This window comes from Schistocerca cancellata, chromosome 2 (assembly GCF_023864275.1).
Source record: "Schistocerca cancellata isolate TAMUIC-IGC-003103 chromosome 2, iqSchCanc2.1, whole genome shotgun sequence".
NCBI lineage: Eukaryota > Metazoa > Arthropoda > Insecta > Orthoptera > Acrididae > Schistocerca > Schistocerca cancellata.
In genome coordinates this window covers 535,243,767-535,268,798 of record NC_064627.1, presented here as the reverse complement: position 1 = coordinate 535,268,798, position 25,032 = coordinate 535,243,767, and the positions used below count along the sequence as shown (strand labels likewise).

Below are 25,032 nucleotides of genomic sequence, written 5' to 3'. Positions count from 1 at the left end.
CACCTTCGTTGACCTCATCGCTGATGTTGCTTCCAAGTTTCTTTCGAAGAGCAAACCACGTTCTTCGTAGCCGAATTGTGAGACCAGAGGCTCCTGCTGTTGGCGATGGAGCCAGGCCCTATCAGATCGCTTCCGTATATGGCGGTCGGACGGAAAGCAAAACTGTCGAAAGGCGACAGTTGTGCTACAGTTGGGGGTATTATTGGCTCGATACGTTAAAATGTCTGCGAGAAGTAAGCACTTAACTATGAGTGAGAAACCACCGTTCCCAAACACCGCCATGGTGCCAAACCTCGATTCGTTTATAAATCTTGAGGTGATGTTTGATTCGGAAGACGTACGCTATCGAATGTTGTGTCCTTCCAATTGGTAGGCGGTTTAGTTTCGTATTTCTTACAGATGTTATCTGCCACCTACACGTTCCATTGCTACTAGTGAGTGGCGTTTCGCATGTAGAAGGCGTGATCCGAAATGGGTGCTTTACGTAAAATTCTTCGACGAGGATGGGATTCGAACCCACGCGTGCAGAGCACATTGGATTAGCAGTCCAACAGCCTTAACCACTCGGCCACCTCGCCTGATGCATCGGAAACTGCGTCCCTCGCTAGTCCTTACGGAAAGAAGTCGTTTGTCGATTCCAAAACGCATCGTACTGTGGCTGGTGTTAACGCTGTAACGCCCTGCTGCAGTGCAGCTGACCAAGCTGCCACTCGTGAATCATTTAATGATGGCATCCGTCCACGTCGGTATCCGATCGGAGGAAATTAGTCGGCCCACTTACTTACTGCAGAAATAAGCACCGAATCGTCGTGTAGCGTTGTCTAATGCAAATGAGAAATGTCCTGTGCATTCAGTATAACAACTACCGCAACGACGCGATGATCTCGATGCGCAACATTTATTTGTCACCTTCGTTGACCTCATCGCTGATGTTGCTTCCAAGTTTCTTTCGAAGAGCAAACCACGTTCTTCGTAGCCGAATTGTGAGACCAGAGGCTCCTGCTGTTGGCGATGGAGCCAGGCCCTATCAGATCGCTTCCGTATATGGCGGTCGGACGGAAAGCAAAACTGTCGAAAGGCGACAGTTGTGCTACAGTTGGGGGTATTATTGGCTCGATACGTTAAAATGTCTGCGAGAAGTAAGCACTTAACTATGAGTGAGAAACCACCGTTCCCAAACACCGCCATGGTGCCAAACCTCGATTCGTTTATAAATCTTGAGGTGATGTTTGATTCGGAAGACGTACGCTATCGAATGTTGTGTCCTTCCAATTGGTAGGCGGTTTAGTTTCGTATTTCTTACAGATGTTATCTGCCACCTACACGTTCCATTGCTACTAGTGAGTGGCGTTTCGCATGTAGATGGCGTGATCCGAAATGGGTGCTTTACGTAAAATTCTTCGACGAGGATGGGATTCGTACCCACGCGTGCAGAGCACATTGGATTAGCAGTCCAACAGCCTTAACCACTCGGCCACCTCGCCTGATGCATCGGAAACTGCGTCCCTCGCTAGTCCTTACGGAAAGAAGTCGTTTGTCGATTCCAAAACGCATCGTACTGTGGCTGGTGTTAACGCTGTAACGCCCTGCTGGAGTGCAGCTGACCAAGCTGCCACTCGTGAATCATTTAATGATGGCATCCGTCCACGTCGGTATCCGATCGGAGGAAATTAGTCGGCCCACTTACTTACTGCAGAAATAAGCACCGAATCGTCGTGTAGCGTTGTCTAATGCAAATGAGAAATGTCCTGTGCATTCAGTATAACAACTACCGCAACGACGCGATGATCTCGATGCGCAACATTTATTTGTCACCTTCGTTGACCTCATCGCTGATGTTGCTTCCAAGTTTCTTTCGAAGAGCAAACCACGTTCTTCGTAGCCGAATTGTGAGACCAGAGGCTCCTGCTGTTGGCGATGGAGCCAGGCCCTATCAGATCGCTTCCGTATATGGCGGTCGGACGGAAAGCAAAACTGTCGAAAGGCGACAGTTGTGCTACAGTTGGGGGTATTATTGGCTCGATACGTTAAAATGTCTGCGAGAAGTAAGCACTTAACTATGAGTGAGAAACCACCGTTCCCAAACACCGCCATGGTGCCAAACCTCGATTCGTTTATAAATCTTGAGGTGATGTTTGATTCGGAAGACGTACGCTATCGAATGTTGTGTCCTTCCAATTGGTAGGCGGTTTAGTTTCGTATTTCTTACAGATGTTATCTGCCACCTACACGTTCCATTGCTACTAGTGAGTGGCGTTTCGCATGTAGATGGCGTGATCCGAAATGGGTGCTTTACGTAAAATTCTTCGACGAGGATGGGATTCGTACCCACGCGTGCAGAGCACATTGGATTAGCAGTCCAACAGCCTTAACCACTCGGCCACCTCGCCTGATGCATCGGAAACTGCGTCCCTCGCTAGTCCTTACGGAAAGAAGTCGTTTGTCGATTCCAAAACGCATCGTACTGTGGCTGGTGTTAACGCTGTAACGCCCTGCTGCAGTGCAGCTGACCAAGCTGCCACTCGTGAATCATTTAATGATGGCATCCGTCCACGTCGGTATCCGATCGGAGGAAAGTAGTCGGCCCACTTACTTACTGCAGAAATAAGCACCGAATCGTCGTGTAGCGTTGTCTAATGCAAATGAGAAATGTCCTGTGCATTCAGTATAACAACTACCGCAACGACGCGATTATCTCGATGCGCAACATTTATTTGTCACCTTCGTTGACCTCATCGCTGATGTTGCTTCCAAGTTTCTTTCGAAGAGCAAACCACGTTCTTCGTAGCCGAATTGTGAGACCAGAGGCTCCTGCTGTTGGCGATGGAGCCAGGCCCTATCAGATCGCTTCCGTATATGGCGGTCGGACGGAAAGCAAAACTGACGAAAGGCGACAGTTGTGCTACAGTTGGGGGTATTATTGGCTCGATACGTTAAAATGTCTGCGAGAAGTAAGCACTTAACTATGAGTGAGAAACCACCGTTCCCAAACACCGCCATGGTGCCAAACCTCGATTCGTTTATAAATCTTGAGGTGATGTTTGATTCGGAAGGTAGGCGGTTTAGTTTCGTATTTCTTACAGATGTTATCTGCCACCTACACGTTCCATTGCTACTAGTGAGTGGCGTTTCGCATGTAGAAGGCGTGATCCGAAATGGGTGCTTTACATAAAATTCTTCGACGAGGATGGGATTCGAACCCACGCGTGCAGAGCACATTGGATTAGCAGTCCAACGCCTTAACCACTCGGCCACCTCGTCTGATGCATCAGAAACTGCGTCCCTCGCTAGTCCTTACGGAAAGAAGTCGTTTGTCGATTCCAAAACGCATCGTACTGTGGCTGGTGTTAACGCTGTAACGCCCTGCTGCAGTGCAGCTGACCAAGCTCCCACTCGTGAATCATTTAATGATGGCATCCGTCCACGTCGGTATCCGATCGGAGGAAATTAGTCGGCCCACTTACTTACTGCAGAAATAAGCACCGAATCGTCGTGTAGCGTTGTCTAATGCAAATGAGAAATGTCCTGTGCATTCAGTATAACAACTACCGCAACGACGCGATTATCTCGATGCGCAACATTTATTTGTCACCTTCGTTGAACTCATCGCTGATGTTGCTTCCAAGTTTCTTTCGAAGAGCAAACCACGTTCTTCGTAGCCGAATTGTGAGACCAGAGGCTCCTGCTGTTGGCGATGGAGCCAGGCCCTATCAGATCGCTTCCGTATATGGCGGTCGGACGGAAAGCAAAACTGTCGAAAGGCGACAGTTGTGCTACAGTTGGGGGTATTATTGGCTCGATACGTTAAAATGTCTGCGAGAAGTAAGCACTTAACTATGAGTGAGAAACCACCGTTCCCAAACACCGCCATGGTGCCAAACCTCGATTCGTTTATAAATCTTGAGGTGATGTTTGATTCGGAAGACGTACGCTATCGAATGTTGTGTCCTTCCAATTGGTAGGCGGTTTAGTTTCGTATTTCTTACAGATGTTATCTGCCACCTACACGTTCCATTGCTACTAGTGAGTGGCGTTTCGCATGTAGAAGGCGTGATCCGAAATGGGTGCTTTACGTAAAATTCTTCGACGAGGATGGGATTCGAACCCACGCGTGCAGAGCACATTGGATTAGCAGTCCAACAGCCTTAACCACTCGGCCACCTCGCCTGATGCATCGGAAACTGCGTCCCTCGCTAGTCCTTACGGAAAGAAGTCGTTTGTCGATTCCAAAACGCATCGTACTGTGGCTGGTGTTAACGCTGTAACGCCCTGCTGCAGTGCAGCTGACCAAGCTCCCACTCGTGAATCATTTAATGATGGCATCCGTCCACGTCGGTATCCGATCGGAGGAAAGTAGTCGGCCCACTTACTTACTGCAGAAATAAGCACCGAATCGTCGTGTAGCGTTGTCTAATGCAAATGAGAAATGTCCTGTGCATTCAGTATAACAACTACCGCAACGACGCGATTATCTCGATGCGCAACATTTATTTGTCACCTTCGTTGACCTCATCGCTGATGTTGCTTCCAAGTTTCTTTCGAAGAGCAAACCACGTTCTTCGTAGCCGAATTGTGAGACCAGAGGCTCCTGCTGTTGGCGATGGAGCCAGGCCCTATCAGATCGCTTCCGTATATGGCGGTCGGACGGAAAGCAAAACTGTCGAAAGGCGACAGTTGTGCTACAGTTGGGGGTATTATTGGCTCGATACGTTAAAATGTCTGCGAGAAGTAAGCACTTAACTATGAGTGAGAAACCACCGTTCCCAAACACCGCCATGGTGCCAAACCTCGATTCGTTTATAAATCTTGAGGTGATGTTTGATTCGGAAGACGTACGCTATCGAATGTTGTGTCCTTCCAATTGGTAGGCGGTTTAGTTTCGTATTTCTTACAGATGTTATCTGCCACCTACACGTTCCATTGCTACTAGTGAGTGGCGTTTCGCATGTAGAAGGCGTGATCCGAAATGGGTGCTTTACGTAAAATTCTTCGATGAGGATGGGATTCGAACCCACGCGTGCAGAGCACATTGGATTAGCAGTCCAACAGCCTTAACCACTCGGCCACCTCGCCTGATGCATCGGAAACTGCGTCCCTCGCTAGTCCTTACGGAAAGAAGTCGTTTGTCGATTCCAAAACGCATCGTACTGTGGCTGGTGTTAACGCTGTAACGCCCTGCTGCAGTGCAGCTGACCAAGCTCCCACTCGTGAATCATTTAATGATGGCATCCGTCCACGTCGGTATCCGATCGGAGGAAAGTAGTCGGCCCACTTACTTACTGCAGAAATAAGCACCGAATCGTCGTGTAGCGTTGTCTAATGCAAATGAGAAATGTCCTGTGCATTCAGTATAACAACTACCGCAACGACGCGATTATCTCGATGCGCAACATTTATTTGTCACCTTCGTTGACCTCATCGCTGATGTTGCTTCCAAGTTTCTTTCGAAGAGCAAACCACGTTCTTCGTAGCCGAATTGTGAGACCAGAGGCTCCTGCTGTTGGCGATGGAGCCAGGCCCTATCAGATCGCTTCCGTATATGGCGGTCGGACGGAAAGCAAAACTGTCGAAAGGCGACAGTTGTGCTACAGTTGGGGGTATTATTGGCTCGATACGTTAAAATGTCTGCGAGAAGTAAGCACTTAACTATGAGTGAGAAACCACCGTTCCCAAACACCGCCATGGTGCCAAACCTCGATTCGTTTATAAATCTTGAGGTGATGTTTGATTCGGAAGACGTACGCTATCGAATGTTGTGTCCTTCCAATTGGTAGGCGGTTTAGTTTCGTATTTCTTACAGATGTTATCTGCCACCTACACGTTCCATTGCTACTAGTGAGTGGCGTTTCGCATGTAGAAGGCGTGATCCGAAATGGGTGCTTTACGTAAAATTCTTCGACGAGGATGGGATTCGAACCCACGCGTGCAGAGCACATTGGATTAGCAGTCCAACAGCCTTAACCACTCGGCCACCTCGCCTGATGCATCGGAAACTGCGTCCCTCGCTAGTCCTTACGGAAAGAAGTCGTTTGTCGATTCCAAAACGCATCGTACTGTGGCTGGTGTTAACGCTGTAACGCCCTGCTGCAGTGCAGCTGACCAAGCTGCCACTCGTGAATCATTTAATGATGGCATCCGTCCACGTCGGTATCCGATCGGAGGAAATTAGTCGGCCCACTTACTTACTGCAGAAATAAGCACCGAATCGTCGTGTAGCGTTGTCTAATGCAAATGAGAAATGTCCTGTGCATTCAGTATAACAACTACCGCAACGACGCGATTATCTCGATGCGCAACATTTATTTGTCACCTTCGTTGACCTCATCGCTGATGTTGCTTCCAAGTTTCTTTCGAAGAGCAAACCACGTTCTTCGTAGCCGAATTGTGAGACCAGAGGCTCCTGCTGTTGGCGATGGAGCCAGGCCCTATCAGATCGCTTCCGTATATGGCGGTCGGACGGAAAGCAAAACTGTCGAAAGGCGACAGTTGTGCTACAGTTGGGGGTATTATTGGCTCGATACGTTAAAATGTCTGCGAGAAGTAAGCACTTAACTATGAGTGAGAAACCACCGTTCCCAAACACCGCCATGGTGCCAAACCTCGATTCGTTTATAAATCTTGAGGTGATGTTTGATTCGGAAGACGTACGCTATCGAATGTTGTGTCCTTCCAATTGGTAGGCGGTTTAGTTTCGTATTTCTTACAGATGTTATCTGCCACCTACACGTTCCATTGCTACTAGTGAGTGGCGTTTCGCATGTAGAAGGCGTGATCCGAAATGGGTGCTTTACGTAAAATTCTTCGACGAGGATGGGATTCGAACCCACGCGTGCAGAGCACATTGGATTAGCAGTCCAACAGCCTTAACCACTCGGCCACCTCGCCTGATGCATCGGAAACTGCGTCCCTCGCTAGTCCTTACGGAAAGAAGTCGTTTGTCGATTCCAAAACGCATCGTACTGTGGCTGGTGTTAACGCTGTAACGCCCTGCTGCAGTGCAGCTGACCAAGCTGCCACTCGTGAATCATTTAATGATGGCATCCGTCCACGTCGGTATCCGATCGGAGGAAATTAGTCGGCCCACTTACTTACTGCAGAAATAAGCACCGAATCGTCGTGTAGCGTTGTCTAATGCAAATGAGAAATGTCCTGTGCATTCAGTATAACAACTACCGCAACGACGCGATGATCTCGATGCGCAACATTTATTTGTCACCTTCGTTGACCTCATCGCTGATGTTGCTTCCAAGTTTCTTTCGAAGAGCAAACCACGTTCTTCGTAGCCGAATTGTGAGACCAGAGGCTCCTGCTGTTGGCGATGGAGCCAGGCCCTATCAGATCGCTTCCGTATATGGCGGTCGGACGGAAAGCAAAACTGTCGAAAGGCGACAGTTGTGCTACAGTTGGGGGTATTATTGGCTCGATACGTTAAAATGTCTGCGAGAAGTAAGCACTTAACTATGAGTGAGAAACCACCGTTCCCAAACACCGCCATGGTGCCAAACCTCGATTCGTTTATAAATCTTGAGGTGATGTTTGATTCGGAAGACGTACGCTATCGAATGTTGTGTCCTTCCAATTGGTAGGCGGTTTAGTTTCGTATTTCTTACAGATGTTATCTGCCACCTACACGTTCCATTGCTACTAGTGAGTGGCGTTTCGCATGTAGATGGCGTGATCCGAAATGGGTGCTTTACGTAAAATTCTTCGACGAGGATGGGATTCGTACCCACGCGTGCAGAGCACATTGGATTAGCAGTCCAACAGCCTTAACCACTCGGCCACCTCGCCTGATGCATCGGAAACTGCGTCCCTCGCTAGTCCTTACGGAAAGAAGTCGTTTGTCGATTCCAAAACGCATCGTACTGTGGCTGGTGTTAACGCTGTAACGCCCTGCTGGAGTGCAGCTGACCAAGCTGCCACTCGTGAATCATTTAATGATGGCATCCGTCCACGTCGGTATCCGATCGGAGGAAATTAGTCGGCCCACTTACTTACTGCAGAAATAAGCACCGAATCGTCGTGTAGCGTTGTCTAATGCAAATGAGAAATGTCCTGTGCATTCAGTATAACAACTACCGCAACGACGCGATGATCTCGATGCGCAACATTTATTTGTCACCTTCGTTGACCTCATCGCTGATGTTGCTTCCAAGTTTCTTTCGAAGAGCAAACCACGTTCTTCGTAGCCGAATTGTGAGACCAGAGGCTCCTGCTGTTGGCGATGGAGCCAGGCCCTATCAGATCGCTTCCGTATATGGCGGTCGGACGGAAAGCAAAACTGTCGAAAGGCGACAGTTGTGCTACAGTTGGGGGTATTATTGGCTCGATACGTTAAAATGTCTGCGAGAAGTAAGCACTTAACTATGAGTGAGAAACCACCGTTCCCAAACACCGCCATGGTGCCAAACCTCGATTCGTTTATAAATCTTGAGGTGATGTTTGATTCGGAAGACGTACGCTATCGAATGTTGTGTCCTTCCAATTGGTAGGCGGTTTAGTTTCGTATTTCTTACAGATGTTATCTGCCACCTACACGTTCCATTGCTACTAGTGAGTGGCGTTTCGCATGTAGATGGCGTGATCCGAAATGGGTGCTTTACGTAAAATTCTTCGACGAGGATGGGATTCGTACCCACGCGTGCAGAGCACATTGGATTAGCAGTCCAACAGCCTTAACCACTCGGCCACCTCGCCTGATGCATCGGAAACTGCGTCCCTCGCTAGTCCTTACGGAAAGAAGTCGTTTGTCGATTCCAAAACGCATCGTACTGTGGCTGGTGTTAACGCTGTAACGCCCTGCTGCAGTGCAGCTGACCAAGCTGCCACTCGTGAATCATTTAATGATGGCATCCGTCCACGTCGGTATCCGATCGGAGGAAAGTAGTCGGCCCACTTACTTACTGCAGAAATAAGCACCGAATCGTCGTGTAGCGTTGTCTAATGCAAATGAGAAATGTCCTGTGCATTCAGTATAACAACTACCGCAACGACGCGATTATCTCGATGCGCAACATTTATTTGTCACCTTCGTTGACCTCATCGCTGATGTTGCTTCCAAGTTTCTTTCGAAGAGCAAACCACGTTCTTCGTAGCCGAATTGTGAGACCAGAGGCTCCTGCTGTTGGCGATGGAGCCAGGCCCTATCAGATCGCTTCCGTATATGGCGGTCGGACGGAAAGCAAAACTGACGAAAGGCGACAGTTGTGCTACAGTTGGGGGTATTATTGGCTCGATACGTTAAAATGTCTGCGAGAAGTAAGCACTTAACTATGAGTGAGAAACCACCGTTCCCAAACACCGCCATGGTGCCAAACCTCGATTCGTTTATAAATCTTGAGGTGATGTTTGATTCGGAAGGTAGGCGGTTTAGTTTCGTATTTCTTACAGATGTTATCTGCCACCTACACGTTCCATTGCTACTAGTGAGTGGCGTTTCGCATGTAGAAGGCGTGATCCGAAATGGGTGCTTTACATAAAATTCTTCGACGAGGATGGGATTCGAACCCACGCGTGCAGAGCACATTGGATTAGCAGTCCAACGCCTTAACCACTCGGCCACCTCGTCTGATGCATCAGAAACTGCGTCCCTCGCTAGTCCTTACGGAAAGAAGTCGTTTGTCGATTCCAAAACGCATCGTACTGTGGCTGGTGTTAACGCTGTAACGCCCTGCTGCAGTGCAGCTGACCAAGCTCCCACTCGTGAATCATTTAATGATGGCATCCGTCCACGTCGGTATCCGATCGGAGGAAATTAGTCGGCCCACTTACTTACTGCAGAAATAAGCACCGAATCGTCGTGTAGCGTTGTCTAATGCAAATGAGAAATGTCCTGTGCATTCAGTATAACAACTACCGCAACGACGCGATTATCTCGATGCGCAACATTTATTTGTCACCTTCGTTGAACTCATCGCTGATGTTGCTTCCAAGTTTCTTTCGAAGAGCAAACCACGTTCTTCGTAGCCGAATTGTGAGACCAGAGGCTCCTGCTGTTGGCGATGGAGCCAGGCCCTATCAGATCGCTTCCGTATATGGCGGTCGGACGGAAAGCAAAACTGTCGAAAGGCGACAGTTGTGCTACAGTTGGGGGTATTATTGGCTCGATACGTTAAAATGTCTGCGAGAAGTAAGCACTTAACTATGAGTGAGAAACCACCGTTCCCAAACACCGCCATGGTGCCAAACCTCGATTCGTTTATAAATCTTGAGGTGATGTTTGATTCGGAAGACGTACGCTATCGAATGTTGTGTCCTTCCAATTGGTAGGCGGTTTAGTTTCGTATTTCTTACAGATGTTATCTGCCACCTACACGTTCCATTGCTACTAGTGAGTGGCGTTTCGCATGTAGAAGGCGTGATCCGAAATGGGTGCTTTACGTAAAATTCTTCGACGAGGATGGGATTCGAACCCACGCGTGCAGAGCACATTGGATTAGCAGTCCAACAGCCTTAACCACTCGGCCACCTCGCCTGATGCATCGGAAACTGCGTCCCTCGCTAGTCCTTACGGAAAGAAGTCGTTTGTCGATTCCAAAACGCATCGTACTGTGGCTGGTGTTAACGCTGTAACGCCCTGCTGCAGTGCAGCTGACCAAGCTCCCACTCGTGAATCATTTAATGATGGCATCCGTCCACGTCGGTATCCGATCGGAGGAAAGTAGTCGGCCCACTTACTTACTGCAGAAATAAGCACCGAATCGTCGTGTAGCGTTGTCTAATGCAAATGAGAAATGTCCTGTGCATTCAGTATAACAACTACCGCAACGACGCGATTATCTCGATGCGCAACATTTATTTGTCACCTTCGTTGACCTCATCGCTGATGTTGCTTCCAAGTTTCTTTCGAAGAGCAAACCACGTTCTTCGTAGCCGAATTGTGAGACCAGAGGCTCCTGCTGTTGGCGATGGAGCCAGGCCCTATCAGATCGCTTCCGTATATGGCGGTCGGACGGAAAGCAAAACTGTCGAAAGGCGACAGTTGTGCTACAGTTGGGGGTATTATTGGCTCGATACGTTAAAATGTCTGCGAGAAGTAAGCACTTAACTATGAGTGAGAAACCACCGTTCCCAAACACCGCCATGGTGCCAAACCTCGATTCGTTTATAAATCTTGAGGTGATGTTTGATTCGGAAGACGTACGCTATCGAATGTTGTGTCCTTCCAATTGGTAGGCGGTTTAGTTTCGTATTTCTTACAGATGTTATCTGCCACCTACACGTTCCATTGCTACTAGTGAGTGGCGTTTCGCATGTAGAAGGCGTGATCCGAAATGGGTGCTTTACGTAAAATTCTTCGATGAGGATGGGATTCGAACCCACGCGTGCAGAGCACATTGGATTAGCAGTCCAACAGCCTTAACCACTCGGCCACCTCGCCTGATGCATCGGAAACTGCGTCCCTCGCTAGTCCTTACGGAAAGAAGTCGTTTGTCGATTCCAAAACGCATCGTACTGTGGCTGGTGTTAACGCTGTAACGCCCTGCTGCAGTGCAGCTGACCAAGCTCCCACTCGTGAATCATTTAATGATGGCATCCGTCCACGTCGGTATCCGATCGGAGGAAAGTAGTCGGCCCACTTACTTACTGCAGAAATAAGCACCGAATCGTCGTGTAGCGTTGTCTAATGCAAATGAGAAATGTCCTGTGCATTCAGTATAACAACTACCGCAACGACGCGATTATCTCGATGCGCAACATTTATTTGTCACCTTCGTTGACCTCATCGCTGATGTTGCTTCCAAGTTTCTTTCGAAGAGCAAACCACGTTCTTCGTAGCCGAATTGTGAGACCAGAGGCTCCTGCTGTTGGCGATGGAGCCAGGCCCTATCAGATCGCTTCCGTATATGGCGGTCGGACGGAAAGCAAAACTGTCGAAAGGCGACAGTTGTGCTACAGCTGGGGGTATTATTGGCTCGATACGTTAAAATGTCTGCGAGAAGTAAGCACTTAACTATGAGTGAGAAACCACCGTTCCCAAACACCGCCATGGTGCCAAACCTCGATTCGTTTATAAATCTTGAGGTGATGTTTGATTCGGAAGGTAGGCGGTTTAGTTTCGTATTTCTTACAGATGTTATCTGCCACCTACACGTTCCATTGCTACTAGTGAGTGGCGTTTCGCATGTAGAAGGCGTGATCCGAAATGGGTGCTTTACGTAAAATTCTTCGACGAGGATGGGATTCGAACCCACGCGTGCAGAGCACATTGGATTAGCAGTCCAACGCCTTAACCACTCGGCCACCTCGTCTGATGCATCAGAAACTGCGTCCCTCGCTAGTCCTTACGGAAAGAAGTCGTTTGTCGATTCCAAAACGCATCGTACTGTGGCTGGTGTTAACGCTGTAACGCCCTGCTGCAGTGCAGCTGACCAAGCTCCCACTCGTGAATCATTTAATGATGGCATCCGTCCACGTCGGTATCCGATCGGAGGAAATTAGTCGGCCCACTTACTTACTGCAGAAATAAGCACCGAATCGTCGTGTAGCGTTGTCTAATGCAAATGAGAAATGTCCTGTGCATTCAGTATAACAACTACCGCAACGACGCGATTACCTCGATGCGCAACATTTATTTGTCACCTTCGTTGAACTCATCGCTGATGTTGCTTCCAAGTTTCTTTCGAAGAGCAAACCACGTTCTTCGTAGCCGAATTGTGAGACCAGAGGCTCCTGCTGTTGGCGATGGAGCCAGGCCCTATCAGATCGCTTCCGTATATGGCGGTCGGACGGAAAGCAAAACTGTCGAAAGGCGACAGTTGTGCTACAGTTGGGGGTATTATTGGCTCGATACGTTAAAATGTCTGCGAGAAGTAAGCACTTAACTATGAGTGAGAAACCACCGTTCCCAAACACCGCCATGGTGCCAAACCTCGATTCGTTTATAAATCTTGAGGTGATGTTTGATTCGGAAGACGTACGCTATCGAATGTTGTGTCCTTCCAATTGGTAGGCGGTTTAGTTTCGTATTTCTTACAGATGTTATCTGCCACCTACACGTTCCATTGCTACTAGTGAGTGGCGTTTCGCATGTAGAAGGCGTGATCCGAAATGGGTGCTTTACGTAAAATTCTTCGACGAGGATGGGATTCGAACCCACGCGTGCAGAGCACATTGGATTAGCAGTCCAACAGCCTTAACCACTCGGCCACCTCGCCTGATGCATCGGAAACTGCGTCCCTCGCTAGTCCTTACGGAAAGAAGTCGTTTGTCGATTCCAAAACGCATCGTACTGTGGCTGGTGTTAACGCTGTAACGCCCTGCTGCAGTGCAGCTGACCAAGCTCCCACTCGTGAATCATTTAATGATGGCATCCGTCCACGTCGGTATCCGATCGGAGGAAAGTAGTCGGCCCACTTACTTACTGCAGAAATAAGCACCGAATCGTCGTGTAGCGTTGTCTAATGCAAATGAGAAATGTCCTGTGCATTCAGTATAACAACTACCGCAACGACGCGATTATCTCGATGCGCAACATTTATTTGTCACCTTCGTTGACCTCATCGCTGATGTTGCTTCCAAGTTTCTTTCGAAGAGCAAACCACGTTCTTCGTAGCCGAATTGTGAGACCAGAGGCTCCTGCTGTTGGCGATGGAGCCAGGCCCTATCAGATCGCTTCCGTATATGGCGGTCGGACGGAAAGCAAAACTGTCGAAAGGCGACAGTTGTGCAACAGTTGGGGGTATTATTGGCTCGATACGTTAAAATGTCTGCGAGAAGTAAGCACTTAACTATGAGTGAGAAACCACCGTTCCCAAACACCGCCATGGTGCCAAACCTCGATTCGTTTATAAATCTTGAGGTGATGTTTGATTCGGAAGACGTACGCTATCGAATGTTGTGTCCTTCCAATTGGTAGGCGGTTTAGTTTCGTATTTCTTACAGATGTTATCTGCCACCTACACGTTCCATTGCTACTAGTGAGTGGCGTTTCGCATGTAGAAGGCGTGATCCGAAATGGGTGCTTTACGTAAAATTCTTCGATGAGGATGGGATTCGAACCCACGCGTGCAGAGCACATTGGATTAGCAGTCCAACAGCCTTAACCACTCGGCCACCTCGCCTGATGCATCGGAAACTGCGTCCCTCGCTAGTCCTTACGGAAAGAAGTCGTTTGTCGATTCCAAAACGCATCGTACTGTGGCTGGTGTTAACGCTGTAACGCCCTGCTGCAGTGCAGCTGACCAAGCTCCCACTCGTGAATCATTTAATGATGGCATCCGTCCACGTCGGTATCCGATCGGAGGAAAGTAGTCGGCCCACTTACTTACTGCAGAAATAAGCACCGAATCGTCGTGTAGCGTTGTCTAATGCAAATGAGAAACGTCCTGTGCATTCAGTATAACAACTACCGCAACGACGCGATTATCTCGATGCGCAACATTTATTTGTCACCTTCGTTGACCTCATCGCTGATGTTGCTTCCAAGTTTCTTTCGAAGAGCAAACCACGTTCTTCGTAGCCGAATTGTGAGACCAGAGGCTCCTGCTGTTGGCGATGGAGCCAGGCCCTATCAGATCGCTTCCGTATATGGCGGTCGGACGGAAAGCAAAACTGTCGAAAGGCGACAGTTGTGCTACAGTTGGGGGTATTATTGGCTCGATACGTTAAAATGTCTGCGAGAAGTAAGCACTTAACTATGAGTGAGAAACCACCGTTCCCAAACACCGCCATGGTGCCAAACCTCGATTCGTTTATAAATCTTGAGGTGATGTTTGATTCGGAAGACGTACGCTATCGAATGTTGTGTCCTTCCAATTGGTAGGCGGTTTAGTTTCGTATTTCTTACAGATGTTATCTGCCACCTACACGTTCCATTGCTACTAGTGAGTGGCGTTTCGCATGTAGAAGGCGTGATCCGAAATGGGTGCTTTACGTAAAATTCTTCGACGAGGATGGGATTCGAACCCACGCGTGCAGAGCACATTGGATTAGCAGTCCAACAGCCTTAACCACTCGGCCACCTCGCCTGATGCATCGGAAACTGCGTCCCTCGCTAGTCCTTACGGAAAGAAGTCGTTTGTCGATTCCAAAACGCATCGTACTGTGGCTGGTGTTAACGCTGTAACGCCCTGCTGCAGTGCAGCTGACCAAGCTCCCACTCGTGAATCATTTAATGATGGCATCCGTCCACGTCGGTATCCGATCGGAGGAAAGTAGTCGGCCCACTTACTTACTGCAGAAATAAGCACCGAATCGTCGTGTAGCGTTGTCTAATGCAAATGAGAAATGTCCTGTGCATTCAGTATAACAACTACCGCAACGACGCGATTATCTCGATGCGCAACATTTATTTGTCACCTTCGTTGACCTCATCGCTGATGTTGCTTCCAAGTTTCTTTCGAAGAGCAAACCACGTTCTTCGTAGCCGAATTGTGAGACCAGAGGCTCCTGCTGTTGGCGATGGAGCCAGGCCCTATCAGATCGCTTCCGTATATGGCGGTCGGACGGAAAGCAAAACTGTCGAAAGGCGACAGTTGTGCTACAGTTGGGGGTATTATTGGCTCGATACGTTAAAATGTCTGCGAGAAGTAAGCACTTAACTATGAGTGAGAAACCACCGTTCCCAAACACCGCCATGGTGCCAAACCTCGATTCGTTTATAAATCTTGAGGTGATGTTTGATTCGGAAGACGTACGCTATCGAATGTTGTGTCCTTCCAATTGGTAGGCGGTTTAGTTTCGTATTTCTTACAGATGTTATCTGCCACCTACACGTTCCATTGCTACTAGTGAGTGGCGTTTCGCATGTAGAAGGCGTGATCCGAAATGGGTGCTTTACGTAAAATTCTTCGACGAGGATGGGATTCGAACCCACGCGTGCAGAGCACATTGGATTAGCAGTCCAACAGCCTTAACCACTCGGCCACCTCGCCTGATGCATCGGAAACTGCGTCCCTCGCTAGTCCTTACGGAAAGAAGTCGTTTGTCGATTCCAAAACGCATCGTACTGTGGCTGGTGTTAACGCTGTAACGCCCTGCTGCAGTGCAGCTGACCAAGCTCCCACTCGTGAATCATTTAATGATGGCATCCGTCCACGTCGGTATCCGATCGGAGGAAATTAGTCGGCCCACTTACTTACTGCAGAAATAAGCACCGAATCGTCGTGTAGCGTTGTCTAATGCAAATGAGAAATGTCCTGTGCATTCAGTATAACAACTACCGCAACGACGCGATGATCTCGATGCGCAACATTTATTTGTCACCTTCGTTGACCTCATCGCTGATGTTGCTTCCAAGTTTCTTTCGAAGAGCAAACCACGTTCTTCGTAGCCGAATTGTGAGACCAGAGGCTCCTGCTGTTGGCGATGGAGCCAGGCCCTATCAGATCGCTTCCGTATATGGCGGTCGGACGGAAAGCAAAACTGTCGAAAGGCGACAGTTGTGCTACAGTTGGGGGTATTATTGGCTCGATACGTTAAAATGTCTGCGAGAAGTAAGCACTTAACTATGAGTGAGAAACCACCGTTCCCAAACACCGCCATGGTGCCAAACCTCGATTCGTTTATAAATCTTGAGGTGATGTTTGATTCGGAAGACGTACGCTATCGAATGTTGTGTCCTTCCAATTGGTAGGCGGTTTAGTTTCGTATTTCTTACAGATGTTATCTGCCACCTACACGTTCCATTGCTACTAGTGAGTGGCGTTTCGCATGTAGAAGGCGTGATCCGAAATGGGTGCTTTACGTAAAATTCTTCGACGAGGATGGGATTCGAACCCACGCGTGCAGAGCACATTGGATTAGCAGTCCAACAGCCTTAACCACTCGGCCACCTCGCCTGATGCATCGGAAACTGCGTCCCTCGCTAGTCCTTACGGAAAGAAGTCGTTTGTCGATTCCAAAACGCATCGTACTGTGGCTGGTGTTAACGCTGTAACGCCCTGCTGCAGTGCAGCTGACCAAGCTCCCACTCGTGAATCATTTAATGATGGCATCCGTCCACGTCGGTATCCGATCGGAGGAAAGTAGTCGGCCCACTTACTTACTGCAGAAATAAGCACCGAATCGTCGTGTAGCGTTGTCTAATGCAAATGAGAAATGTCCTGTGCATTCAGTATAACAACTACCGCAACGACGCGATTATCTCGATGCGCAACATTTATTTGTCACCTTCGTTGACCTCATCGCTGATGTTGCTTCCAAGTTTCTTTCGAAGAGCAAACCACGTTCTTCGTAGCCGAATTGTGAGACCAGAGGCTCCTGCTGTTGGCGATGGAGCCAGGCCCTATCAGATCGCTTCCGTATATGGCGGTCGGACGGAAAGCAAAACTGTCGAAAGGCGACAGTTGTGCTACAGTTGGGGGTATTATTGGCTCGATACGTTAAAATGTCTGCGAGAAGTAAGCACTTAACTATGAGTGAGAAACCACCGTTCCCAAACACCGCCATGGTGCCAAACCTCGATTCGTTTATAAATCTTGAGGTGATGTTTGATTCGGAAGACGTACGCTATCGAATGTTGTGTCCTTCCAATTGGTAGGCGGTTTAGTTTCGTATTTCTTACAGATGTTATCTGCCACCTACACGTTCCATTGCTACTAGTGAGTGGCGTTTCGCATGTAGAAGGCGTGATCCGAAATGGGTGCTTTACGTAAAATTCTTCGACGAGGATGGGATTCGAACCCACGCGTGCAGAGCACATTGGATTAGCAGTCCAACAGCCTTAACCACTCGGCCACCTCGCCTGATGCATCGGAAACTGCGTCCCTCGCTAGTCCTTACGGAAAGAAGTCGTTTGTCGATTCCAAAACGCATCGTACTGTGGCTGGTGTTAACGCTGTAACGCCCTGCTGCAGTGCAGCTGACCAAGCTCCCACTCGTGAATCATTTAATGATGGCATCCGTCCACGTCGGTATCCGATCGGAGGAAAGTAGTCGGCCCACTTACTTACTGCAGAAATAAGCACCGAATCGTCGTGTAGCGTTGTCTAATGCAAATGAGAAATGTCCTGTGCATTCAGTTCAAATGGCTCTGAGCACTACCTGTGCATTCAGTATAACAACTACCGCAACGACGCGATGATCTCGATGCGCAACATTTATTTGTCACCTTCGTTGACCTCATCGCTGATGTTGCTTCCAAGTTTCTTTCGAAGAGCAAACCACGTTCTTCGTAGCCGAATTGTGAGACCAGAGGCTCCTGCTGTTGGCGATGGAGCCAGGCCCTATCAGATCGCTTCCGTATATGGCGGTCGGACGGAAAGCAAAACTGTCGAAAGGCGACAGTTGTGCTACAGTTGGGGGTATTATTGGCTCGATACGTTAAAATGTCTGCGAGAAGTAAGCACTTAACAATGAGTGAGAAACCACCGTTCCCAAACACCGCCATGATGCCAAACCTCGATTCGTTTATAAATCTTGAGGTGATGTTTGATTCGGAAGACGTACGCTATCGAATGTTGTGTCCTTCCAATTGGTAGGCGGTTTAGTTTCGTATTTCTTACAGATGTTATCTGCCACCTACACGTTCCATTGCTACTAGTGAGTGGCGTTTCGCATGTAGAAGGCGTGATCCGAAATGGGTGCTTTACGTAAAATTCTTCGACGAGGATGGGATTCGAACCCACGCGTGCAGAGCACATTGGATTAGCAGTCAAACAGCCTTAACCACTCGGCCACCTCGCCTGATGCATCGGAAACTGCGTCCCTCGCTAGTCCTTACGGAAAGAAGTCGTTTGTCGATTCCAAAACGCATCGTACTGTGGCTGGTGTTAACGCTGTAACGCCCTGCTGCAGTGCAGCTGACCAAGCTCCCACTCGTGAATCATTTAATGATGGCATCCGTCCACGTCGGTATCCGATCGGAGGAAAGTAGTCGGCCCACTTACTTACTGCAGAAATAAGCACCGAATCGTCGTGTAGCGTTGTCTAATGCAAATGAGAAATGTCCTGTGCATTCAGTATAACAACTACCGCAACGACGCGATTATCTCGATGCGCAACATTTATTTGTCACCTTCGTTGACCTCATCGCTGATGTTGCTTCCAAGTTTCTTTCGAAGAGCAAACCACGTTCTTCGTAGCCGAATTGTGAGACCAGAGGCTCCTGCTGTTGGCGATGGAGCCAGGCCCTATCAGATCGCTTCCGTATATGGCGGTCGGACGGAAAGCAAAACTGTCGAAAGGCGACAGTTGTGCTACAGTTGGGGGTATTATTGGCTCGATACGTTAAAATGTCTGCGAGAAGTAAGCACTTAACTATGAGTGAGAAACCACCGTTCCCAAACACCGCCATGGTGCCAAACCTCGATTCGTTTATAAATCTTGAGGTGATGTTTGATTCGGAAGACGTACGCTATCGAATGTTGTGTCCTTCCAATTGGTAGGCGGTTTAGTTTCGTATTTCTTACAGATGTTATCTGCCACCTACACGTTCCATTGCTACTAGTGAGTGGCGTTTCGCATGTAGAAGGCGTGATCCGAAATGGGTGCTTTACGTAAAATTCTTCGACGAGGATGGGATTCGAACCCACGCGTGCAGAGCACATTGGATTAGCAGTCCAACAGCCTTAACCACTCGGCCACCTCGCCTGATGCATCGGAAACTGCGTCCCTCGCTAGTCCTTACGGAAAGAAGTCGTTTGTCGATTCCAAAACGCATCGTACTGTGGCTGGTGTTAACGCTGTAACGCCCTGCTGCAGTGCAGCTGACCAAGCTCCCACTCGTGAATCATTTAATGATGGCATCCGTCCACGTCGGTATCCGATCGGAGGAAATTAGTCGGCCCACTTACTTACTGCAGAAATAAGCACCGAATCGTCGTGTAGCGTTGTCTAATGCAAATGAGAAATGTCCTGTGCATTCAGTATAACAACTACCGCAACGACGCGATGATCTCGATGCGCAACATTTATTTGTCACCTTCGTTGACCTCATCGCTGATGTTGCTTCCAAGTTTCTTTCGAAGAGCAAACCACGTTCTTCGTAGCCGAATTGTGAGACCAGAGGCTCCTGCTGTTGGCGATGGAGCCAGGCCCTATCAGATCGCTTCCGTATATGGCGGTCGGACGGAAAGCAAAACTGTCGAAAGGCGACAGTTGTGCTACAGTTGGGGGTATTATTGGCTCGATACGTTAAAATGTCTGCGAGAAGTAAGCACTTAACTATGAGTGAGAAACCACCGTTCCCAAACACCGCCATGGTGCCAAACCTCGATTCGTTTATAAATCTTGAGGTGATGTTTGATTCGGAAGACGTACGCTATCGAATGTTGTGTCCTTCCAATTGGTAGGCGGTTTAGTTTCGTATTTCTTACAGATGTTATCTGCCACCTACACGTTCCATTGCTACTAGTGAGTGGCGTTTCGCATGTAGAAGGCGTGATCCGAAATGGGTGCTTTACGTAAAATTCTTCGACGAGGATGGGATTCGAACCCACGCGTGCAGAGCACATTGGATTAGCAGTCCAACAGCCTTAACCACTCGGCCACCTCGCCTGATGCATCGGAAACTGCGTCCCTCGCTAGTCCTTACGGAAAGAAGTCGTTTGTCGATTCCAAAACGCATCGTACTGTGGCTGGTGTTAACGCTGTAACGCCCTGCTGCAGTGCAGCTGACCAAGCTCCCACTCGTGAATCATTTAATGATGGCATCCGTCCACGTCGGTATCCGATCGGAGGAAATTAGTCGGCCCACTTACTTACTGCAGAAATAAGCACCGAATCGTCGTGTAGCGTTGTCTAATGCAAATGAGAAATGTCCTGTGCATTCAGTATAACAACTACCGCAACGACGCGATGATCTCGATGCGCAACATTTATTTGTCACCTTCGTTGACCTCATCGCTGATGTTGCTTCCAAGTTTCTTTCGAAGAGCAAACCACGTTCTTCGTAGCCGAATTGTGAGACCAGAGGCTCCTGCTGTTGGCGATGGAGCCAGGCCCTATCAGATCGCTTCCGTATATGGCGGTCGGACGGAAAGCAAAACTGTCGAAAGGCGACAGTTGTGCTACAGTTGGGGGTATTATTGGCTCGATACGTTAAAATGTCTGCGAGAAGTAAGCACTTAACTATGAGTGAGAAACCACCGTTCCCAAACACCGCCATGGTGCCAAACCTCGATTCGTTTATAAATCTTGAGGTGATGTTTGATTCGGAAGACGTACGCTATCGAATGTTGTGTCCTTCCAATTGGTAGGCGGTTTAGTTTCGTATTTCTTACAGATGTTATCTGCCACCTACACGTTCCATTGCTACTAGTGAGTGGCGTTTCGCATGTAGAAGGCGTGATCCGAAATGGGTGCTTTACGTAAAATTCTTCGACGAGGATGGGATTCGAACCCACGCGTGCAGAGCACATTGGATTAGCAGTCCAACAGCCTTAACCACTCGGCCACCTCGCCTGATGCATCGGAAACTGCGTCCCTCGCTAGTCCTTACGGAAAGAAGTCGTTTGTCGATTCCAAAACGCATCGTACTGTGGCTGGTGTTAACGCTGTAACGCCCTGCTGCAGTGCAGCTGACCAAGCTCCCACTCGTGAATCATTTAATGATGGCATCCGTCCACGTCGGTATCCGATCGGAGGAAAGTAGTCGGCCCACTTACTTACTGCAGAAATAAGCACCGAATCGTCGTGTAGCGTTGTCTAATGCAAATGAGAAATGTCCTGTGCATTCAGTATAACAACTACCGCAACGACGCGATTATCTCGATGCGCAACATTTATTTGTCACCTTCGTTGACCTCATCGCTGATGTTGCTTCCAAGTTTCTTTCGAAGAGCAAACCACGTTCTTCGTAGCCGAATTGTGAGACCAGAGGCTCCTGCTGTTGGCGATGGAGCCAGGCCCTATCAGATCGCTTCCGTATATGGCGGTCGGACGGAAAGCAAAACTGTCGAAAGGCGACAGTTGTGCTACAGTTGGGGGTATTATTGGCTCGATACGTTAAAATGTCTGCGAGAAGTAAGCACTTAACTATGAGTGAGAAACCACCGTTCCCAAACACCGCCATGGTGCCAAACCTCGATTCGTTTATAAATCTTGAGGTGATGTTTGATTCGGAAGACGTACGCTATCGAATGTTGTGTCCTTCCAATTGGTAGGCGGTTTAGTTTCGTATTTCTTACAGATGTTATCTGCCACCTACACGTTCCATTGCTACTAGTGAGTGGCGTTTCGCATGTAGAAGGCGTGATCCGAAATGGGTGCTTTACGTAAAATTCTTCGACGAGGATGGGATTCGAACCCACGCGTGCAGAGCACATTGGATTAGCAGTCCAACAGCCTTAACCACTCGGCCACCTCGCCTGATGCATCGGAAACTGCGTCCCTCGCTAGTCCTTACGGAAAGAAGTCGTTTGTCGATTCCAAAACGCATCGTACTGTGGCTGGTGTTAACGCTGTAACGCCCTGCTGCAGTGCAGCTGACCAAGCTCCCACTCGTGAATCATTTAATGATGGCATCCGTCCACGTCGGTATCCGATCGGAGGAAAGTAGTCGGCCCACTTACTTACTGCAGAAATAAGCACCGAATCGTCGTGTAGCGTTGTCTAATGCAAATGAGAAATGTCCTGTGCATTCAGTTCAAATGGCTCTGAGCACTACCTGTGCATTCAGTATAACAACTACCGCAACGACGCGATGATCTCGATGCGCAACATTTATTTGTCACCTTCGTTGACCTCATCGCTGATGTTGCTTCCAAGTTTCTTTCGAAGAGCAAACCACGTTCTTCGTAGCCGAATTGTGAGACCAGAGGCTCCTGCTGTTGGCGATGGAGCCAGGCCCTATCAGATCGCTTCCGTATATGGCGGTCGGACGGAAAGCAAAACTGTCGAAAGGCGACAGTTGTGCTACAGTTGGGGGTATTATTGGCTCGATACGTTAAAATGTCTGCGAGAAGTAAGCACTTAACAATGAGTGAGAAACCACCGTTCCCAAACACCGCCATGATGCCAAACCTCGATTCGTTTATAAATCTTGAGGTGATGTTTGATTCGGAAGACGTACGCTATCGAATGTTGTGTCCTTCCAATTGGTAGGCGGTTTAGTTTCGTATTTCTTACAGATGTTATCTGCCACCTACACGTTCCATTGCTACTAGTGAGTGGCGTTTCGCATGTAGAAGGCGTGATCCGAAATGGGTGCTTTACGTAAAATTCTTCGAGGAGGATGGGATTCGAACCCACGCGTGCAGAGCACATTGGATTAGCAGTCAAACAGCCTTAACCACTCGGCCACCTCGCCTGATGCATCGGAAACTGCGTCCCTCGCTAGTCCTTACGGAAAGAAGTCGTTTGTCGATTCCAAAACGCATCGTACTGTGGCTGGTGTTAACGCTGTAACGCCCTGCTGCAGTGCAGCTGACCAAGCTCCCACTCGTGAATCATTTAATGATGGCATCCGTCCACGTCGGTATCCGATCGGAGGAAAGTAGTCGGCCCACTTACTTACTGCAGAAATAAGCACCGAATCGTCGTGTAGCGTTGTCTAATGCAAATGAGAAATGTCCTGTGCATTCAGTATAACAACTACCGCAACGACGCGATTATCTCGATGCGCAACATTTATTTGTCACCTTCGTTGACCTCATCGCTGATGTTGCTTCCAAGTTTCTTTCGAAGAGCAAACCACGTTCTTCGTAGCCGAATTGTGAGACCAGAGGCTCCTGCTGTTGGCGATGGAGCCAGGCCCTATCAGATCGCTTCCGTATATGGCGGTCGGACGGAAAGCAAAACTGTCGAAAGGCGACAGTTGTGCTACAGTTGGGGGTATTATTGGCTCGATACGTTAAAATGTCTGCGAGAAGTAAGCACTTAACTATGAGTGAGAAACCACCGTTCCCAAACACCGCCATGGTGCCAAACCTCGATTCGTTTATAAATCTTGAGGTGATGTTTGATTCGGAAGACGTACGCTATCGAATGTTGTGTCCTTCCAATTGGTAGGCGGTTTAGTTTCGTATTTCTTACAGATGTTATCTGCCACCTACACGTTCCATTGCTACTAGTGAGTGGCGTTTCGCATGTAGAAGGCGTGATCCGAAATGGGTGCTTTACGTAAAATTCTTCGACGAGGATGGGATTCGAACCCACGCGTGCAGAGCACATTGGATTAGCAGTCCAACAGCCTTAACCACTCGGCCACCTCGCCTGATGCATCGGAAACTGCGTCCCTCGCTAGTCCTTACGGAAAGAAGTCGTTTGTCGATTCCAAAACGCATCGTACTGTGGCTGGTGTTAACGCTGTAACGCCCTGCTGCAGTGCAGCTGACCAAGCTCCCACTCGTGAATCATTTAATGATGGCATCCGTCCACGTCGGTATCCGATCGGAGGAAAGTAGTCGGCCCACTTACTTACTGCAGAAATAAGCACCGAATCGTCGTGTAGCGTTGTCTAATGCAAATGAGAAATGTCCTGTGCATTCAGTATAACAACTACCGCAACGACGCGATGATCTCGATGCGCAACATTTATTTGTCACCTTCGTTGACCTCATCGCTGATGTTGCTTCCAAGTTTCTTTCGAAGAGCAAACCACGTTCTTCGTAGCCGAATTGTGAGACCAGAGGCTCCTGCTGTTGGCGATGGAGCCAGGCCCTATCAGATCGCTTCCGTATATGGCGGTCGGACGGAAAGCAAAACTGTCGAAAGGCGACAGTTGTGCTACAGTTGGGGGTATTATTGGCTCGATACGTTAAAATGTCTGCGAGAAGTAAGCACTTAACTATGAGTGAGAAACCACCGTTCCCAAACACCGCCATGGTGCCAAACCTCGATTCGTTTATAAATCTTGAGGTGATGTTTGATTCGGAAGACGTACGCTATCGAATGTTGTGTCCTTCCAATTGGTAGGCGGTTTAGTTTCGTATTTCTTACAGATGTTATCTGCCACCTACACGTTCCATTGCTACTAGTGAGTGGCGTTTCGCATGTAGAAGGCGTGATCCGAAATGGGTGCTTTACGTAAAATTCTTCGACGAGGATGGGATTCGAACCCACGCGTGCAGAGCACATTGGATTAGCAGTCCAACAGCCTTAACCACTCGGCCACCTCGCCTGATGCATCGGAAACTGCGTCCCTCGCTA

General features: G+C 48.6%; 28 non-coding genes across 28 annotated transcripts; all 28 read right to left on the bottom strand.

Annotated features, from left to right (window-relative positions):
* Positions 1-495: 495 nt before the first annotated feature.
* Positions 496-578, bottom strand: Trnas-gcu (transfer RNA serine (anticodon GCU)). Its single transcript has one exon. It is a non-coding gene; the product is annotated as a tRNA-Ser (tRNA).
* An 823-nt stretch (positions 579-1,401) lies between these two features.
* On the bottom strand, positions 1,402-1,484 carry Trnas-gcu (transfer RNA serine (anticodon GCU)). The gene has a single exon. It is a non-coding gene; the product is annotated as a tRNA-Ser (tRNA).
* An 823-nt stretch (positions 1,485-2,307) lies between these two features.
* On the bottom strand, positions 2,308-2,390 carry Trnas-gcu (transfer RNA serine (anticodon GCU)). Its single transcript has one exon. It is a non-coding gene; the product is annotated as a tRNA-Ser (tRNA).
* Positions 2,391-3,179: 789 nt separating this feature from the next.
* Trnas-gcu (transfer RNA serine (anticodon GCU)) lies at positions 3,180-3,261 on the bottom strand. The gene has a single exon. It is a non-coding gene; the product is annotated as a tRNA-Ser (tRNA).
* Positions 3,262-4,084: 823 nt separating this feature from the next.
* Positions 4,085-4,167, bottom strand: Trnas-gcu (transfer RNA serine (anticodon GCU)). Its single transcript has one exon. It is a non-coding gene; the product is annotated as a tRNA-Ser (tRNA).
* An 823-nt stretch (positions 4,168-4,990) lies between these two features.
* Trnas-gcu (transfer RNA serine (anticodon GCU)) lies at positions 4,991-5,073 on the bottom strand. Its single transcript has one exon. It is a non-coding gene; the product is annotated as a tRNA-Ser (tRNA).
* Positions 5,074-5,896: 823 nt separating this feature from the next.
* On the bottom strand, positions 5,897-5,979 carry Trnas-gcu (transfer RNA serine (anticodon GCU)). The gene has a single exon. It is a non-coding gene; the product is annotated as a tRNA-Ser (tRNA).
* An 823-nt stretch (positions 5,980-6,802) lies between these two features.
* Trnas-gcu (transfer RNA serine (anticodon GCU)) lies at positions 6,803-6,885 on the bottom strand. The gene has a single exon. It is a non-coding gene; the product is annotated as a tRNA-Ser (tRNA).
* Positions 6,886-7,708: 823 nt separating this feature from the next.
* Trnas-gcu (transfer RNA serine (anticodon GCU)) lies at positions 7,709-7,791 on the bottom strand. Its single transcript has one exon. It is a non-coding gene; the product is annotated as a tRNA-Ser (tRNA).
* An 823-nt stretch (positions 7,792-8,614) lies between these two features.
* Positions 8,615-8,697, bottom strand: Trnas-gcu (transfer RNA serine (anticodon GCU)). The gene has a single exon. It is a non-coding gene; the product is annotated as a tRNA-Ser (tRNA).
* A 789-nt stretch (positions 8,698-9,486) lies between these two features.
* Trnas-gcu (transfer RNA serine (anticodon GCU)) lies at positions 9,487-9,568 on the bottom strand. The gene has a single exon. It is a non-coding gene; the product is annotated as a tRNA-Ser (tRNA).
* An 823-nt stretch (positions 9,569-10,391) lies between these two features.
* Trnas-gcu (transfer RNA serine (anticodon GCU)) lies at positions 10,392-10,474 on the bottom strand. Its single transcript has one exon. It is a non-coding gene; the product is annotated as a tRNA-Ser (tRNA).
* Positions 10,475-11,297: 823 nt separating this feature from the next.
* Trnas-gcu (transfer RNA serine (anticodon GCU)) lies at positions 11,298-11,380 on the bottom strand. Its single transcript has one exon. It is a non-coding gene; the product is annotated as a tRNA-Ser (tRNA).
* A 789-nt stretch (positions 11,381-12,169) lies between these two features.
* Trnas-gcu (transfer RNA serine (anticodon GCU)) lies at positions 12,170-12,251 on the bottom strand. The gene has a single exon. It is a non-coding gene; the product is annotated as a tRNA-Ser (tRNA).
* An 823-nt stretch (positions 12,252-13,074) lies between these two features.
* Trnas-gcu (transfer RNA serine (anticodon GCU)) lies at positions 13,075-13,157 on the bottom strand. Its single transcript has one exon. It is a non-coding gene; the product is annotated as a tRNA-Ser (tRNA).
* Positions 13,158-13,980: 823 nt separating this feature from the next.
* On the bottom strand, positions 13,981-14,063 carry Trnas-gcu (transfer RNA serine (anticodon GCU)). Its single transcript has one exon. It is a non-coding gene; the product is annotated as a tRNA-Ser (tRNA).
* An 823-nt stretch (positions 14,064-14,886) lies between these two features.
* On the bottom strand, positions 14,887-14,969 carry Trnas-gcu (transfer RNA serine (anticodon GCU)). Its single transcript has one exon. It is a non-coding gene; the product is annotated as a tRNA-Ser (tRNA).
* Positions 14,970-15,792: 823 nt separating this feature from the next.
* On the bottom strand, positions 15,793-15,875 carry Trnas-gcu (transfer RNA serine (anticodon GCU)). Its single transcript has one exon. It is a non-coding gene; the product is annotated as a tRNA-Ser (tRNA).
* Positions 15,876-16,698: 823 nt separating this feature from the next.
* Trnas-gcu (transfer RNA serine (anticodon GCU)) lies at positions 16,699-16,781 on the bottom strand. The gene has a single exon. It is a non-coding gene; the product is annotated as a tRNA-Ser (tRNA).
* Positions 16,782-17,604: 823 nt separating this feature from the next.
* Trnas-gcu (transfer RNA serine (anticodon GCU)) lies at positions 17,605-17,687 on the bottom strand. Its single transcript has one exon. It is a non-coding gene; the product is annotated as a tRNA-Ser (tRNA).
* Positions 17,688-18,544: 857 nt separating this feature from the next.
* Trnas-gcu (transfer RNA serine (anticodon GCU)) lies at positions 18,545-18,627 on the bottom strand. Its single transcript has one exon. It is a non-coding gene; the product is annotated as a tRNA-Ser (tRNA).
* An 823-nt stretch (positions 18,628-19,450) lies between these two features.
* Trnas-gcu (transfer RNA serine (anticodon GCU)) lies at positions 19,451-19,533 on the bottom strand. The gene has a single exon. It is a non-coding gene; the product is annotated as a tRNA-Ser (tRNA).
* Positions 19,534-20,356: 823 nt separating this feature from the next.
* Trnas-gcu (transfer RNA serine (anticodon GCU)) lies at positions 20,357-20,439 on the bottom strand. The gene has a single exon. It is a non-coding gene; the product is annotated as a tRNA-Ser (tRNA).
* Positions 20,440-21,262: 823 nt separating this feature from the next.
* On the bottom strand, positions 21,263-21,345 carry Trnas-gcu (transfer RNA serine (anticodon GCU)). The gene has a single exon. It is a non-coding gene; the product is annotated as a tRNA-Ser (tRNA).
* An 823-nt stretch (positions 21,346-22,168) lies between these two features.
* Positions 22,169-22,251, bottom strand: Trnas-gcu (transfer RNA serine (anticodon GCU)). Its single transcript has one exon. It is a non-coding gene; the product is annotated as a tRNA-Ser (tRNA).
* An 857-nt stretch (positions 22,252-23,108) lies between these two features.
* Trnas-gcu (transfer RNA serine (anticodon GCU)) lies at positions 23,109-23,191 on the bottom strand. Its single transcript has one exon. It is a non-coding gene; the product is annotated as a tRNA-Ser (tRNA).
* An 823-nt stretch (positions 23,192-24,014) lies between these two features.
* On the bottom strand, positions 24,015-24,097 carry Trnas-gcu (transfer RNA serine (anticodon GCU)). Its single transcript has one exon. It is a non-coding gene; the product is annotated as a tRNA-Ser (tRNA).
* Positions 24,098-24,920: 823 nt separating this feature from the next.
* On the bottom strand, positions 24,921-25,003 carry Trnas-gcu (transfer RNA serine (anticodon GCU)). Its single transcript has one exon. It is a non-coding gene; the product is annotated as a tRNA-Ser (tRNA).
* Between the last annotated feature and the right edge of the window lie 29 nt (positions 25,004-25,032).